General features: G+C 49.1%; 1 pseudogene across 1 annotated transcript; it reads left to right on the forward strand.

Moving 5' to 3' along the window:
* The first annotated feature begins 10,684 nt into the window (after positions 1-10,684).
* Positions 10,685-14,502, forward strand: LOC308426304 (heterogeneous nuclear ribonucleoprotein A3-like; annotated as a pseudogene). The gene is made up of 2 exons: positions 10,685-10,769; positions 13,487-14,502. The product of its transcript is annotated as a heterogeneous nuclear ribonucleoprotein A3-like (transcript).
* The last annotated feature ends 1,338 nt before the right edge of the window (positions 14,503-15,840 follow it).

Here is a 15,840-nt window from a genome sequence, read left to right on the forward strand (position 1 = left end):
TCTCTGTCCTCTCTGTCCGTGGTCAAGTCCTGGGGACAGGAACCATCAAAGCTTGTAGTAGCTTAGAGAGGTGACTAAATGCAACCGTGGGGCAGCGCCTGGCTATGAGAAACCCAAGTGCCCAGTCAAAGCCCAAGCTGCTTGAGGACGTGTGTAGCTGTGTTTACCGACCCCAGGACCCTTCCACGTACGATCCATGAAGTGGCCACAGGCTGACAGGGACAGGAGGGAGTCCAGAACGGTGGCACATTTACTGTTGCGCTGATGGAAACTGCACCTGTAAAGAGCACTGTTCGGGGCTTTAAAAAGATCGGGGTTCAAGCAAGCAGGTCTGTGTGAATTCAAGGCCAGCCTGGGCTACTGAGTGACTACGCAGTGTCACAGTGCATACTTGCAAACCAGCACTTGTGAGGTAGAGGCAGGAAGATCAGGAGTTTAAGATCAGCCTCAGCTACATAATGTGTTTGGGGCCAGCCTGAGCTAAGTGTGTGCTACCTCAAAAAGAGAAGAAAAAACAAAAGAGAAGAGAGGAGGAGGAAAGGAGGCAGGGAGAGAGAAAAGGAAGAGGGGAGAGGAAGAGAAAGAGGGGAAGAAGAAAGAAGGGATGGGGCTCAGGGTAAAAGGCACGTGTTGCTAACTCTGACCTGAGTTCTCTCCCGAGGAGGACTCACATGGTGGAAGGAGAAAAATCGACTCCTGCAGGTTGTCTTCTGACCACCACCCGTGAGCTGTGACCCCCAAACTTCCCTATAAACAAACAAACAAACCGATAAACAACTGTTTCTTTGAATGAGGGGAGACTACAGAAACGCACTTGCTGCACACGCATGCGCACAGTAGAGAGCACGTAGCAACCAGGAAGCAGGTAGGCGGTCCCAGCCCATCTGCGCTTTTAATTTCCTCCACACTCCTTTGAGGTTGTAACTAGTATTGCATCCATTTTGTTGACGGGAAAACTAAGCCATAAAATGGGTAGATGGCTTTCTCTGAGTCATACAGCTAGGTAGCGGCAGAACTGAGTTTGTGTAATTGCAGAGCCCGGGTATTATAAACCACTGTATTATACTGGAGGTGGGGGCAGGGTCCCATGTAGCCCAGGCTGAAGTCACAGTTACCGACGTGAACCATCATGCCCAACCCCACCGTATTCCTTTGTAAACATGTTTATATACATGGTTCATTTACTCCTCTCAACTCCCTTTAGCTGAGGTTTCATCCAAGTGGGGGTGGGCGTGAGGTGTGCGTGCAGTGAGTGCAGTACCCATGGAGGCCAGAAGGGGCATCAGATCCGCTGGATCTAGAGTTACTGTGGTTGTGAGCCTCCTGGTGTGGGTGCTGAGAACCAAGCTTAGGTCCTCTGCAAGCGCAGTACACATTCTTCACCGATGAGTCGTTTTTTACAGCGCTGGGTTTTTTCCCCCCAAAGGAAGCAAGATGATTTATTTGGAGTGATGGAACAGACAAAGCCCCAAGACTGACAACAGGTCACACAGATGAGGATACTCAGGGACCTTTTTTTTTTTCCAACTTTGTTTGTTGTTTTGTTTTTGAGACAGGGTTTCTCTGTGTAGCCCTGGGTGTCCTGGAACTCACTCTGTAGACCAGGCTGGCCTCCAACTCACAGAGATACACCTGCCTCTGCCACCCAAGATGAAAGGTGTGTACCACCAATGCCTGGTATAGGAACTTTTTTTTTTAAAGTACAATCTCACTATGTAGCCCAGGCTAGCATGGAATTTTAATCTTCCTGTCTCTGCCTCCCATGTGCTGGGATTAGAGGCCTGGCCCAACAAACTAAACTTGGAGACCCAGAGAAATTGCCATTTGTCCAAGGTTATACTGCCAAATCAGGGCTGAACGAGAAAAAACTCCCTGAAAAGAATGCGCAGATGTTGAAATCTGGAGTTTTGATACTCCCACCCCACCCCACCAAGAGAATCTTCTAAAAGCTAGGGATGGAAAACATAGCGCCAGCGGGATTCTCCTGGTCTTCTCGTTTATCTGGGCTTTGTTTGTTTGTTTTGGAAGGTTCTGTCCTTTGTTTTACATTTTTGTTGTTGTTGTTGTTTAGAGACAGGGGCTTACTTTGTAGCTCAGACTAATCTTGATCTCATGGCCATCTACCTTCTCAGCCTCCCAAATGCTAGTATTATGGGTGTAGGCCATTGTGCCAGAACTCTTCCTATGATGCTGTGGGACTAGTCAGATGGCAGAGGCTGCTGTGAAACTAGTCAGATGGCAGAGGCTGAGTGCCCTGACAGGGGACGAGTTCCCAGGCCTGCGTCCCATCCACCAAAACTAACTCTCTTCTGCGAACCTCACAGAGCACTCGATAGCTCAGAGTTCAAGTCCAGGCTCTTCCAGAGACCAAGAGGTTCAGGCTAATCCCTGCCCTTCTCCCTGACCTAATCTCACATCCCTCCAGGAAGTCACCATCCTGAGGTATACCATGCAATGACAAGCCCAAGGATGTCCAACCCTAAACTGTGTCCTCAGTTTCTCCCCCAAAAAATTGCCCCACAAATTTTGGTATGGATCATCTCTGAGGCCCATTCCAAGGCTCACCTAGCTACAGGGAAGGGTGGCAACAGCAGAGATGGTTCTAGAAAAATGCCTAAGAGTAGAGGATGCCCACTTACACACCTGGAAGTCACGGACTTCCTGCCCTGACAACCTCCAACCCATCACAACTCTCTCCACACTGTGTCCAGTCTAAGCATAGCAGTAAGTTTGCTCACATGAACAAAGCAAAAGAAAAGAGGTCTGAGCCCCACAGGCTTTTGTAATAACTTAAAAGGTAAGCCGGGTGAGGTGGCACACGCCTTTAGTGCCAGCACTCGGGAGGCAGAGGCAGGTGGATCTCTGTGAGTTTGAGGCCAGCCTGGTCTACAGAGCAAGTTCCAGGACAGCCAGAGCTACGCAAAAAAAAAAAAAAAACCACTGGCTCAACAGAAAGGGGAGGGGGCGCACGAGGGAGGGAGGGAAGGAGGGTGGGAGGGCAGACGAACTATAAAAAGTAAAGCATGTTTCATGCTAATCCAGTGTCTGCCTCCCAAGGACCACTCCTGAGACTGGAGTCCTCACACATCTCATCTTCAGTGAGTACACACTCCCTCAGGTGGTAATAAGGGGCTTTGGGGTGTGGTTCTCTGACAAAGCACTTGCCTAACGTGTGCAAGGCCTTGGGTTTGATTCCCAGTCCTGGAACCAAGAGCCAAGCAGGGGTGTCTATTTAAGTAAACTGCAAGTGTGAGGAGAGAAAGAAAAGCAGCTCACTTGCCCCACCCCCACTCCTCGGCAACATGGCGTCAGCCTCCTGATGAACTAATTTGTCTCTCTAGAGGAGGATTTGACAAGCCGTGGGACTGTGCCAACGCTCAGGTTAAAAGGAACAGTCTGGGATCCTGGGATTTCAATAGGACACCACGCAGGTGGGTTGTTTCCCCGGCTGCACAAGTTAGGCCCTGCAGGTGGCGCTGTGGGGTCTGGTTCCTGGGCTAGCTCTTGCCTGGTTTCCTGTAGGAGGCTGGGGAGTCCTCAAGGAAGACTTCAGAACTGGTCATGTGTTACTCATTGGCATCCAGAAGCCAGGCACACCTTCCTGGGGAACAGAGCTGAGCTCTGCCTCATCCTGCCTAACACAGGGTGTGGGATGCGAGGCCAGGTGGGATCCTCAAGGGAGGAAAACGATCCCTCTGCTGTTGGCGGGAGACAGGAAAATCAGCAAGCAACGCCGCCGAACATGGCTTCCAGCTTATCCATATTTTCAAATTGTCTCTCTTATATCATTAAAAAAAAAATCAGCATTCTATAATCCGAACCAATCTTGGTCTGAAACTGAAAAGACATAGTCCTTAAATACGACCTGCTCCCAAGATGATATTCGACAAGACCCTCTACCCCCATGGGTCTGGGTTTCTGAAGCTGTGCGGAAGGCAGGGCTTCCTTCCTCTTCTGAACTCGGCACCCGTCCAATGGTGCCATGATTTGGGGTTCGGGTTACAGGTGCCTTTGCTGTTTGTCCGTTTTCCACACTTTATAAAGTTTTTCTAGAACTTTCTAAATCATAGGTGTTATGATGGTTAACCTTGAGGACCATCTTGGCTGGATTAATGGATTGGCATAAAAGACAATCCAGACACGTCTGAGATGGTGTCCCAGAGAGATCTAGCTGAAGAAGAAAGACAGCCGTTGGATGTGAGCAACACCAGCCCATGGAGAGGGTAAGCCGCACACCAGCATCCATCTCTGTCCTTCCCAGCTGCTTCCCGCTAGTGTCCCCATGATCCTCCTGCTGTGTAAATTATACATTCAAACTCTGACCCAAAACAAACCTTTCCCTCTTTAAGTTGCTTCTTGTCAGGTATTTCATGACAACTCGGGTGGTTCAAATTCTCACTAGATAGGACAGAGAGACCCTACCCACTAGCTGTCACCCAGTGGGTCACCCGGTAATTCTGTGATTCCATAAGCTTTAGAAGTCTTAAAGCAGAGCTGACCAAGCTCGCAGACTCCCTGGTGTGTAGTCACTGCCCTGCAAAGCAGTGCAGGACCAGAGGGGTGTTAGTTTCATTTCTATTGCTGTGATAAAACACTTGGGGAGTCTGGGGCTTGCGTGCCTTACAGGTGACAATCATGTCCTTTGCTGACTGAAACCAGGAACTTAAGTGGAGCAGGGAGCCCAGAGGCAGGAGCTGAAGCAGAAGCCATGGAGGGATGCTGCTTACTGGCTTACTCTCCATGGCTTGCTCAGCCTGCGCTCTCTCTCTCTCTCTCTCTCTCTCTCTCTCTCTCTCTCTCTCTCTCTCTCTCTCTGTCAATCCTTGCATTTAAAATCTATATTAAAATATTTTAATCACTTCTAGCTCTACTCCACACTGACTCCACCTGAAACTCCTGCTCCACTTAAATGCTAAGGCCCAGGTATCAGCTCCTGTGCCTTTGGAAAGTAGTTGGGTGGATCCTGAGGGCTCTAAGCTCCACAAGTCCTCAGGGTCTACCCACTTACAGGCTGATGGGCGATAGGAAAGTACTGAGACTTAGAAGGTGGGGGGCCTAGTTGATATGGTAGAGCCACAGAGCCTGCTCTTGAGGTCCTCTCTCCCTCTCCCTCACCTCCTCCCCCTCCCCCTTCTCCTCCCTCTCTCATTCCTAGCAGACACATGCTCCCATCGTGATGTTTTCTGTCTCTCTATCTCTCTGTCTCTGACACACACGCATTCTGTTACGGATGCCATAGACCCGAGTAACTTCAGGATGAAAACTTCAGCTCCAACCAATCTTTCCTCCTCTGGCATTTTGTTACAGTGGTGGAAAGCTGATGAACCCCTTGAGATCTTTCATGGTCGGCTCTTCCTTCCTTCCTTAGTCATATCAGTGACAATCATGGCCACCCCTGGAGTGGCAGTGACTGGATGTAGGCATTCCACACACCCAATGTCATTTAATCCTCACAACAGTCCCATGATCCAGAGATTCCCTTAAGGAAGGAAAGGTGTATTTGGGCCACGGTGTTAGGGGATACTTTCCATCATGGTGGAGAAGGTATGGAGACAGCAGATGCTCGTGGCTATAATGGGCCCTTTCTTACATCTCTATTGATCAAGAAGCAGAAAAAGACTGACCGACAGACTCACCAGGGTTTGGTACAAAGGTGCTGGACAGTCAACCCAGTACAACTCCTGACACCAAAAGCCAGTCTCACAAGTTGTGGAGAGCCGTTTGGGCACCTCTGAACAGTTGATGGCGGGGTAATATTAATATTATCCCAGGACATTTAGGGGCAGGAATCTGGCCTCTGCTACGCCCAGCAAGGGCTATTATCTGTAGCCCTAGGGAAGGTTCTAAGAATAAGGCTTTAAGGAAGAACATTTACATCTGTAGCCCTAGGCAGGTTTTAAGAGTAAGAATAAGGAAATTATTAACTACAACTGAAGTTCTGAGCTGGGCCTTTTAGAATGTGGTATAGGGAAGTACATTCGAATTTGAAGCTCTAGGCAGTATCCTTAGAAATGCAGAATGGATTTTGGAATGTAGGCACAACAGTATCCATTTTTGTCTCTGACCTTTTCACCTGACCTCCAAGATTGTTAAGTTTGATCCCTGGCTCTGAACAGTTGTTACCATTTTTGCATGTAATTAAAATGGTTTAAAAAGAGAGGACAGGGGGCTGGAGAGATGGCTCAGTGGTTAAGAGCACTGACTGCTTTTCCAGAGGTCCTGAGTTCAAATCCCAGCAACCACATGGTGGCTCACAACCATCTTTAATGGGATCTGAAGCCCTCTTCTGGTGTGTCTGAAGACAGCAATAGTGTGCTTATATACATAAAATAAATAAAATCTTTAAAAAAAAGAAAAAAAGAGAGGACAAATAAAAAAAAGCCTCAAGTCTGGCCGAAGTCAGATTGCAGCTTTAACTAACTTGTCTTTTTCTTCAGTCCTTGCCCTGGTTCCGGGTGGACCTCTTGGGAGTTCGAGCTGGTCTCGGACAACAAGTTCAGTGAACAAAGCCCACAGGCCACAGGTGATCAGCAATGTGAAAGAAGTGTATTGAGAACCGGGAGGAAAGTGCAGAGAGATGGGGGCCCTCTAGATCTAAGATGCTTTGTATGGGGAGTGGGCACGTAAGGGAAAGGACATGGGGGTGTCACGGCTCCTGTCTTTCCAGGCTCAATGATCTTGCACACAAGGAAGAACCTAGCAAGGCTCATGCAGAAGTACTAGAAGAAAAGAACAAAACCACCCCTCAGACCGGTAAGATGGCTCAGCAAGTAAAGACACTTGCTGGATAAGCCTGTAGAGCTGAATTGGATACCTGGGACTTACACAGGGGTGGGAGGATAGAACAGACTTGGCACAGGTACACATACATGCATGAACACCCATGCATGCATGAACACACATGAATAACTTTTTTAAAAAAAGAACTGTGGTTCTTAAACACAGATTATTGTCATATGGCCCTAATTTGAGACATCGATTGGCATAGAGTCATATCAGACAGAACGAATTTTACTTGGTGTGCTTTGAGATTTAGGGGTCCACCGAGTGCAAGGAGCCAGGTGTGGATGCTGCATACTGTAATCCTGGCACTTAGCAACTGAGAAAAGAGGAATTTGAGTTCAAGAGTAACTAAAGTCTCCTGGGAGACAGGCAAAATAAATGGGATTTGGGGTAATAGGGATCAAGCTCGGGGCATTGTGGGTGCCTGTCAGGCACTCTGCAATCTGAGGGCCGTCCTAGCCCTCGGATCATTGACTTTTAAGGGAAAGCGTGCTGTCCTGGCTTTCTTTAACCTTCTGCAACTCCTAGCTTGGATTTCTGCAAATGCAGCTGATCCGGATGTCCTAGATTGTTTTAGTCAAGTTTTCTACTGCCATGACCCAGGGAAGGGGTGAGCGCATGCTGGGGTTCACGTGAACGAATGGCAGTAGGCAGTCATGGTGACAGGCGGTCATGGTGACAGGCGGTCATGGCGACTGGAGGGTTTGCATTTTAAACTACAAGCAGGAAGCAGAGAGCACAAACTCAAATTGATTCGAGTCTCTGAGCTCTCAGTGACACACTTCTTCCAACAATGTTACCCATTCTAAGCCTTCTCCAAACAGCACCATTGACCGGGACACACCATTCATACACCCGAATTTATGCCACCACACAGACACCCTCAGATTTCGAGCCAGATTCTCTCTGTCTCTATGGGCATGCCCAGAGATCACTCTTGTCCCTTAGTTCAACTCCCACCCAGACCTGCGCACCTAGAGGCCTCAGTGCCTCCATCTATGGCACACGGAGAGGCCACACCTGGCTTTTGCACTGCCTCCATCCAGCCTCGACAAGGGTCTCTCTGGCTGTTCCTAGCTGAGGCAGTGCAAAAGCCAGGTGTAACCCCAGCGCTCAGGAGGCAGGGCAGGTGGATCTCTGAGATCGAGGCCAGCCTGCTCTACAGAGTGAATTCCAGAAAAGCTGGGGCTACACAGAGAAATCCTATCTTAAAAACACACACAGAGAGACAGAGAGACAGAGACAGGACAGAGACAGAGACAGAGACACACCCAGAGGGAGAGAGAGAGAGAGAGAGAGAGAGAGAGAGAGAGAGAGAGATGGGCAGGGGAAATAATGACTCTGGCCTTCACTGAAGTGTGAGAATGAGTTGGTTAGCAGCATCCCCATGGGCGGTGGTGACACAGGCCCTGTCCTAAGCTTGGAGAAGCTTCTGGGCTCTGAACAGGGAGACAGGAAGGGAAGACACAGTGCATCCTGGAGGTACCTGCAGCAGGCGAGCTGCCAGGCTCTGCAAGCTTCTCCCCTCCCTCCCTGTGGCTGCAGAGGAGGACAAGCCTGGGGCGGTGATGTCGGGGAGGACCTGCTGCAAGTGACCTGCGAAGTTCTTTGCAGGGGTTACCAGCCCAGACTCCAGGGAGCGGGGTGTGACCAGCTCAGGGCTTGCGTTTGAATCTCTTGAGTCCAGCTGGTCACACACCTTAGGTAGCCTGGGGTCACCCACACCCACCTTCTTCAGGAGGACAGGGGAGTGGGCAGGTGCTCAGCCTGAGTAACCCATCCCCAGCCCGCCTCTGAAGCACACTGTGACCACCGCAGGGGTAGAGGGCAGGGTGGCTCCGGGGGCAGTCAGGAGAGTAGTCCTCACCCACTGCTTCCCAGATGCCATCTGTACCCATGCCCAGTGCCGCTTTCCGATACACCCAGCCACCTGCGGGACTGGTTACAGCCGCACACAGTGCTCTTTGTTTGCTGTCTTGTTTGTTTGCTGGTGTGCAAACAGGTCTTGTAGTTGAGGTTAGAGATTAGCCCAAGGCTGTGTTTCCCTCCCTCTCTGCTACCCAAGCAGAGATCCCCCCCACACCCCCCAGATCCTGATTACAACGCCTTCCAGCCTTCACCTCTAGGAATTTCCTGCCTCTTCAGCTACTTCCATGAGAAACCAGTCTCTCCTGGGATGGGGGTGAGTTTGGATGACCTTAGTAGGTCTTTTTGTTCACAATGGTCTCAAGTATCCCAGGCTGGCTTTTTAACTCACTTTGTAGCAGAGGATGACCTGGAGGTTTGGGTCTTCCTGCCTCCACCTCCCAAGTCCTGAGATCACCCATGTGCACCACCATGACTGGTTTATGTGGACCTAGGGGGAACTCGGGGCTCCCTGCACGCACGGCAGGTGTTGTACCAGCCATGGATCCTGAACTCCCAGTCATTCCGCCTCCACATCCCAGAGCAGAGATATCAGCTTATTCACCTTAAAGAAGTCCCCTGAAACTCTAAGTGTGATGGGCAGATAGTTTGAACATTCCCAGGGTTGTGTGGGTGAAGGAAGGTCTCTCCCCTCTGAATCTCCTGGAGGTTCTTGGTTCTTGGCCCACAGATACCTGTAACTCCAGCTCCTGAGGACCACATGTTCCCTTCTGGCCTCCACATACAGAGGTGTGGACATTCCCATACACACACACACACACACACACACACACTCACACACACTCACACACACTCACACTCTAACCGGAGAGACAGACAGTCACAGAGATTAGTTGTCACCTCGAGCCTTGGGGGTGGGGGGTCTGGTGGCATCACGCCAGGCAAACAGTATTCTCTGAGATTGTGTATAGCAGCTCTGGTCTCCTCCCTAAACCCATGTGCCTTCCAGCTCTGAGAACTTTGAGGTGGCAATGGTCTTGCTCAGCAGCTTTGGTAATCTGGCTGGTGGGTCACCTCTGAGCAGCCCCAGGGGATCTCTGGCCTCTTCAGTAACTACTGAGCCCAGTCAACACCCCCTTCTCCACGGGTCTTTCATCCAAGAGGCCGCTGAGCCAAATGTGGGCAGACGCTCCCTCACTCTCCTCCCTAAGCCTTTAAGTGGCTCGCAGCCCCATCTTCTCTCGAGCCCTTTGGAAGGAGCAGAGCAGATTAAACTGACGGAGTCTGCATCCAGGTGCAGAGGAATCCAGGGCCTCTCAAGTTTCTTGGCAGAAGGAAAGAGAGCATGCAGAGACTCCTTCAGAACAAGTGAAACTAATTCCTTCCAGGGGCAGAAAAAGGCAGGCTTTTTGGCAGAGGACTTGATAAGATGTTATCTCAGACACCACATGGGCACCCTGGGAGGGAGGCCAGAACTTGTTCAGCATGTGGGAAGATAGGGGCGGTGGAGGAGGGACTGAGGCAGGTTCAGGTGGAGGGCTGTTCCGCAGCCTCCTGCCTTCCCACTCAAGGAAAGGGGCAGACAGGGAAAGAAAAGAGAAAGCCCAAGTGGGCTCCTCTCACATTCCAGGGCAGATACAAAGACTTCGGGGCACCAGCCAGCCTATCTGAGCCCCAGGCCACTCAGTGATCTTGTAAAAGAACCAGAGTTCAGATCCCCAGAATCCACACAAATGCCGGGCAGACATGGAGGCCCACCTGCCCAGGACACAGCATTTCCAGAGCAAGCTGGTTTGCAAAACTCTCCATATCCTCAAATTGTGAGACTCAGCCTAGAAGCACAGGCTGGAAGAGAACTCAAAGAATATCCCTGATTTCACTCTCAGGCCTCCACACATACACCACATATATGCACATGTACCCATATGTGTGTGGACATGCGTATCACACAGAATACACGTGAAGAAAGGAATGAGGAAGAAGAGATGATCAGGATGAATGGGTGATTACTTCCCCCTCCCACCCCCGGCGGAAGATGGCTTCTCAGACACCTGAAGAGGAAGTAGAAACTGGCATATTTGGAAGGCCATTCGGCATTGTCTGCCGAGGATGGGGCACTCGTATGCTCTACTGGAAGAAAGTCTGCTCTGTGTGAGAATGTATACACAATGCTCTCTGCAACCTACTTTACAGCAAAGGGCATGTGTGGTAACCAGTAGGGGCAGCTTTAAACAGGAATGTTTGTGCCACACAGCAAGTTTGAGGCCAGCCTGGGCTATAGTTCCATGCCAGACTGGTTTATAGAGTAAGACAGTCAAGGGCTAGGTTATGGCTCAGTTGGTGGAGTGCTTGTTCAGCATTTAACAAAGTCCTGGGTCCAGTGCCCAAAATAACATAAACCAAGCATGATGGGGCAGGACTGTAATCCCAGTACTCGGGAGGTGAGGGCAGGAGGAACCGAAGTTCAGGGTCATCAACAGAGTTCAAGGTCAGCCTGGGCTACAGGACACTGCCTTAAAACAGAAGGGCCACTGGATAAAGGCACACGCCAGCAAGTTCTGAATTTGATCTGGAGGACCTACATGGTGCAAGGATAATACTAGCTCCCTCAAGTTCTCTGATCTCCACACACACCGTGGGCACGCGTGGGTGTGTATTTGAAATAGTTGCACGTTTCCCTAAGAGCAGCTTCTGTTTGCCCCAATTCTACTGTATAATACAAATGCACAGCACAAGGATCAATAGATAGATAGAAATAGATAGACTGACAGATGGATAGATTGTTGTTTATGCCATTTTATTATCATGTAATATTAGTGCATTTCCTAAAATATATACGAGAAATAGTGTTAATTTGCCTCAGTTCACAGCCTCCTGTACAGTGTGGGTTTTTCTGCCCGGTAGCTCTCCCTTTGTGATGTGTTTTCAATACTGAAAGAAAATCTGAGGCTGGGAGCTGGAGGTGGCTTGACTGCCACCACGTGATCTTCTGCTCCATGCCTGCATTTGCGTCAGAGGTGAGGCTTCTCCCATTGCACCTGAGCAAGCCATGGTCTCTTCTGAGGTCAGCAGCCAGGCTCCATCCCAAGGCCACAGCTTCCTCTTCAGGTATCTTTTGGCTGAGAGCTGGAGGTGTGGCCTGTTCGCCAAGGATCTCTGGGATCCTCTCTGGGGGGATTCTGACAGTGTCGTGGAGAATGGACAGTGAGCTGTGTCACACCTCTTCTTTCTGAGACTCAGTATCTCCACCCGTACTGAGTGATACCGCCGTGCAAATGACTCCCCAAGGTTCCAAAAACCCACACTTCAGGCTGCTACTCAGTCTGAGCTGCGCGGCTGGAAGAGTCCATTCCTGAGGACAGCCTGCCCCCTGCTGGTCACTTGTGGTAGTGCTCAATAAACTTAAAGACTCCCCAATAGTGACTGCACCGCCCTCTAGGACCTTTTAGGAAGTTGTGGTGAAGTCTGGAGAAACTAGAAGACCTTCAAAAGACCAGTCGGTCCAGCTCTATAAGGGCTTCACCTCCTGCATAGCTTGGCTTTTTGTTTTTTTCTTTTTTCCTTTGTTATGTTAGAGACAGAATCCAGGTCTCTGCACTTGTGAAGCAAGTACTCTATACCCATCTGCTGGAAAAACACTTTTAAAAGATCTATTTACTCTACAAGGGGGGTTAGCAATAGACAAAAGGAAGGGTTCCACCCAAGTCCAGCTTAGCTGGAGTGACTGAAAAACAGCTGCATCCCTGAAGAGCCCGCCCTGCCGTGAGTGAACAGCCGTGCGCCTCACTTGCAGGCAGCTCCCCCACAAGTGTCTTCTCCGGTAGCTGTTTTCTGCTATAACCTTGAGGAAGGCTCTCCGAGGCTTGTGCTTTTCCGTTTCCTGGGCATTAGTTGTAAGTGTTTCTGCTTGGGTAGGAGCCACGCAGCTCTGAGGTGGGAAAGTGTCCCGAGAGAATGGCGTCCTGAGACACGGGAGCTCGGGAACCACACAGCTCTGAAGAAGCCTCAGCAGAGGCATTGCAGCTCCCAGAGGATAGTGTCCCCAGCTGAGCTCAGGAACCTCAGCCCCTCTTCTTTGCTTCTTTTCCTCTCAGTTACTCCAGGAAGTAAATCTCATGAAAGAGATTTATTGGAGGGCCTAGTGTGTGGAGGGACAAATCCAAGAATTGGTTGCCCTGCTCCCAGGAGTGGGCAGCTAGGAATTGCAGTGCTTATATAGGATTTCTTAGGGGGTGGAGCTTTTCAGTGCAGAAATTTCCAGAGTGAGGGTTGGATGAGGATTTCAAGTCCTAAGCTTGGGGAGCTCAGGGATTGGTGAGTTTTGTGGGATGCTCGGGGATTGGTGGGTTTTCATGATCAGGGATTGGTGGGTTTTTTCCACGCCCTTTTCCATTTCCATGGGTTAGGGTGGGAAATCCTTCCAGGCTGCAGCTGGCTTTTGCTGAGGCGCCATCTCTTTGGAGCTGCTGGCAGGTGGGTGGGTGGAGGCTGGAGAGGAGCTTCTGCCATGGTGGACAGCTCCTGTGGGACAGCTCCTGGAGTGGTGTGTCAGCAGGGCTGCAGACTGAAACAGGGGAAAAGGTGTAGCCACTATGGACAGCTCCTGAAAACAGCAGTAGGCTGAGGCAGGAAAGGGAGTAGCCACTGTAGACAGTTCGTGTGGTGGCTGCAGGCTGAGGAGATGTGGTGCCATCATTTTGACAGGAGGAGCCATTTTGACAGCCCCTACAGGAGCCTCTCACCATGGTCAAGACTGCTTTAGAGACTGCAGTCATAAGTTTCGTTTGCCGCATATTGAACTTGAGTTGGAAGAGGTGAGTGTGGTCTCAAAATGGAGGGGACCATGATCCAAATGAACCAGAGCAGCTGAGGAAGCTGTTTATTGGTGGTCTGAGCTTTGAAGCCACAGATGATACCTTAAGACATTTGAGAAGTAAGGCACACTTACAGACTGTGTGGTTATGAGAGATCCCAAACAAAACGTTCCAGGGGCTTTGGTTTTGTGACCTACTCTTGTGTTGAAGAGGTGGATGCTGCAGTGTGTGCTCGGCCACACAAGGTCGATGGGCGTGTGTGTGGTGGAACCAAAGAGAGCTGTTTCTAGAGAGGGTTCTGTGAAGCCTGGTGCCCATTTAACGGTGAAGAAAAGTTTTTGTTGGTGGTATTAAAGAGGATACGGAAGAATATAATCTGAGAGACTACTCTGAAAAGTATGGCAAGATTGAAACCATAGAAGTTATGGAAGACAGGCAGAGTGGGAAAAAGAGAGGATTTGCTTTTGTAACTTTTGATGATCATGACACAGTTGATAAAATTGTTGTTGGAAATACCACACTATTAATGGGCACAATTGTGAAGTGAAAAGGGCCCTTTCTAAATAAGAGATGCAGTGTGCTGGATCTCAGAGAGGTCGTGGGGGTGGATCTGGCAACTTCATGGGTCGTGGAGGAAACTTTGGTGGACGAGGAGGCTGTGGTGGTGGAGGTGGTGGCAGCAGAGGTGGTTATGGAGGTGGTGATGGTGGATATAATGGATTTGGAGGTGATGGTGCAACTATGATGGTTACAGCAGTAGAGGGGGTTATGAAGGCGGTGGACCGGGATATGGAAACCAAGGCAGTGGATCTGGTGGGGGAGGAGGAGGAGATGGTTACAGTGAAGAAGGACATTTTGGTGGAGGTAACTATGATGGTGGTGGGAACTACAATGACTTTAGAAATTATGGTGGACAGCAACAATCAAATTATGGACCCATGAAGGGGGCGGTTTTGGTGGCAGAAGCTCAGGCAGTCCCTGTGGACGTGGCTATGGATCTGGAGCTGGAAGTGGTGAGTGTGGTAACAGAAGGTTTTAATAAAACAGAAAGGGCTACAGTTCTTAGCAGGAGAGAGAGCGAGGAGCTGTCAGGAAAGCTGCAGGTCACTCTGAGACACTCGTCCTAAATGCATTAGAGGAACTGTAACAATCGGCCACAGGAGGACCTAGGATCCATGGTCAGAAAAGTTACTGCAGCTCAAACAGGAATCCCTTCCTGTTCAGGATGGTCACAGCCACAGTTGGCAAAAAGGGCAGCAGTGTAGTGTCGATTTGACGCACCTTCCTGAGGCCTTTGATCTGTTGTGGCTTTGTCTTTATTTCCATCACATCCAGTTTGTTGCCCCGTGAATTATGGCAGTGGGACCAGGAATAAAAAACTAAGTGATTTTTAACTTTTCAATATGTGTATAGTTCAGTTCTTCCACACTTTGGTACAGAAACTAACAAAACACAGTTTTGAAGGTGTTTCCTTGTGAGTTAACAAGAAGATCATTGTTAATTTACTATTTTGCATGAATCTTGCTAAAGTGAACAAGTAAAGTTAACTGTAAAGAAACACCTGCTGATTTGCAGTTTAAGGAAAATCTATTCTCCCCATGTCTAAAACCGTGAGGAATGGGTGCTGACACGTGGAGAGAGTAGATATTTGTATGTTTGCAGTGTGTGTTTTAGATAATGAAAATTGGGTAGTAAAAAATAGCATATTTGTGGATTTAATAGCATTAAAATTATTTTCAAGTGAGAAAGATCTCAAAAGTTGCTGTTTGGTTTTTGTACATTTTCCTTCAAAATGTAATCATGATTTTAGTGTGTTAGACTTAAGTCCTAGCCATGCTAAGAACATCTCCATTCCATATTCACCTTGATCACATTGAAACTGCTGCCAATAATTTGGATATAAAGTGTTTATACTGCCCTCTGCTTACCAAAGCTGGTAGATGAATGTAGAACCAAATCTGCTGTGTCTGAGCAAAGTGGTGGGTTCCTGGTTTGTTTCTGCTTTTAAAATTTAAGGTCTCAAAGCCCCATTGGTCTAGTCACTTTCCTTGGTTAAGTTTCTCCCTCCCCCCCCCCACACACACACAACTTTAAAGAGCAAAGAAATAAAAGTCACTTGTTTGAACCCCTAAAAAAATAAAATAATAAGTTTCTTTAGGTTCTGAAAAAGAATGTTTCAGTTCGGAGGAAATAGCTATGAGACCCAGCTCTTGCTTATTCAGTGCCTTCTCCTATTGCTGTGATAGAATATGCTGATAAAAGCAAAGTAAGGAAAGGATTCTCTTGGCTCATGGCTACAGTCCACTATGACAGGGAAGTCAACAGGGGCCTGAAGTGACTAGTCACACTTCATCCCCAAGCAGGAAGAAGAGAGCAA

This window comes from Micromys minutus, assembly GCF_963924665.1.
Source record: "Micromys minutus genome assembly, chromosome: 10".
Lineage (NCBI taxonomy): Eukaryota > Metazoa > Chordata > Mammalia > Rodentia > Muridae > Micromys > Micromys minutus.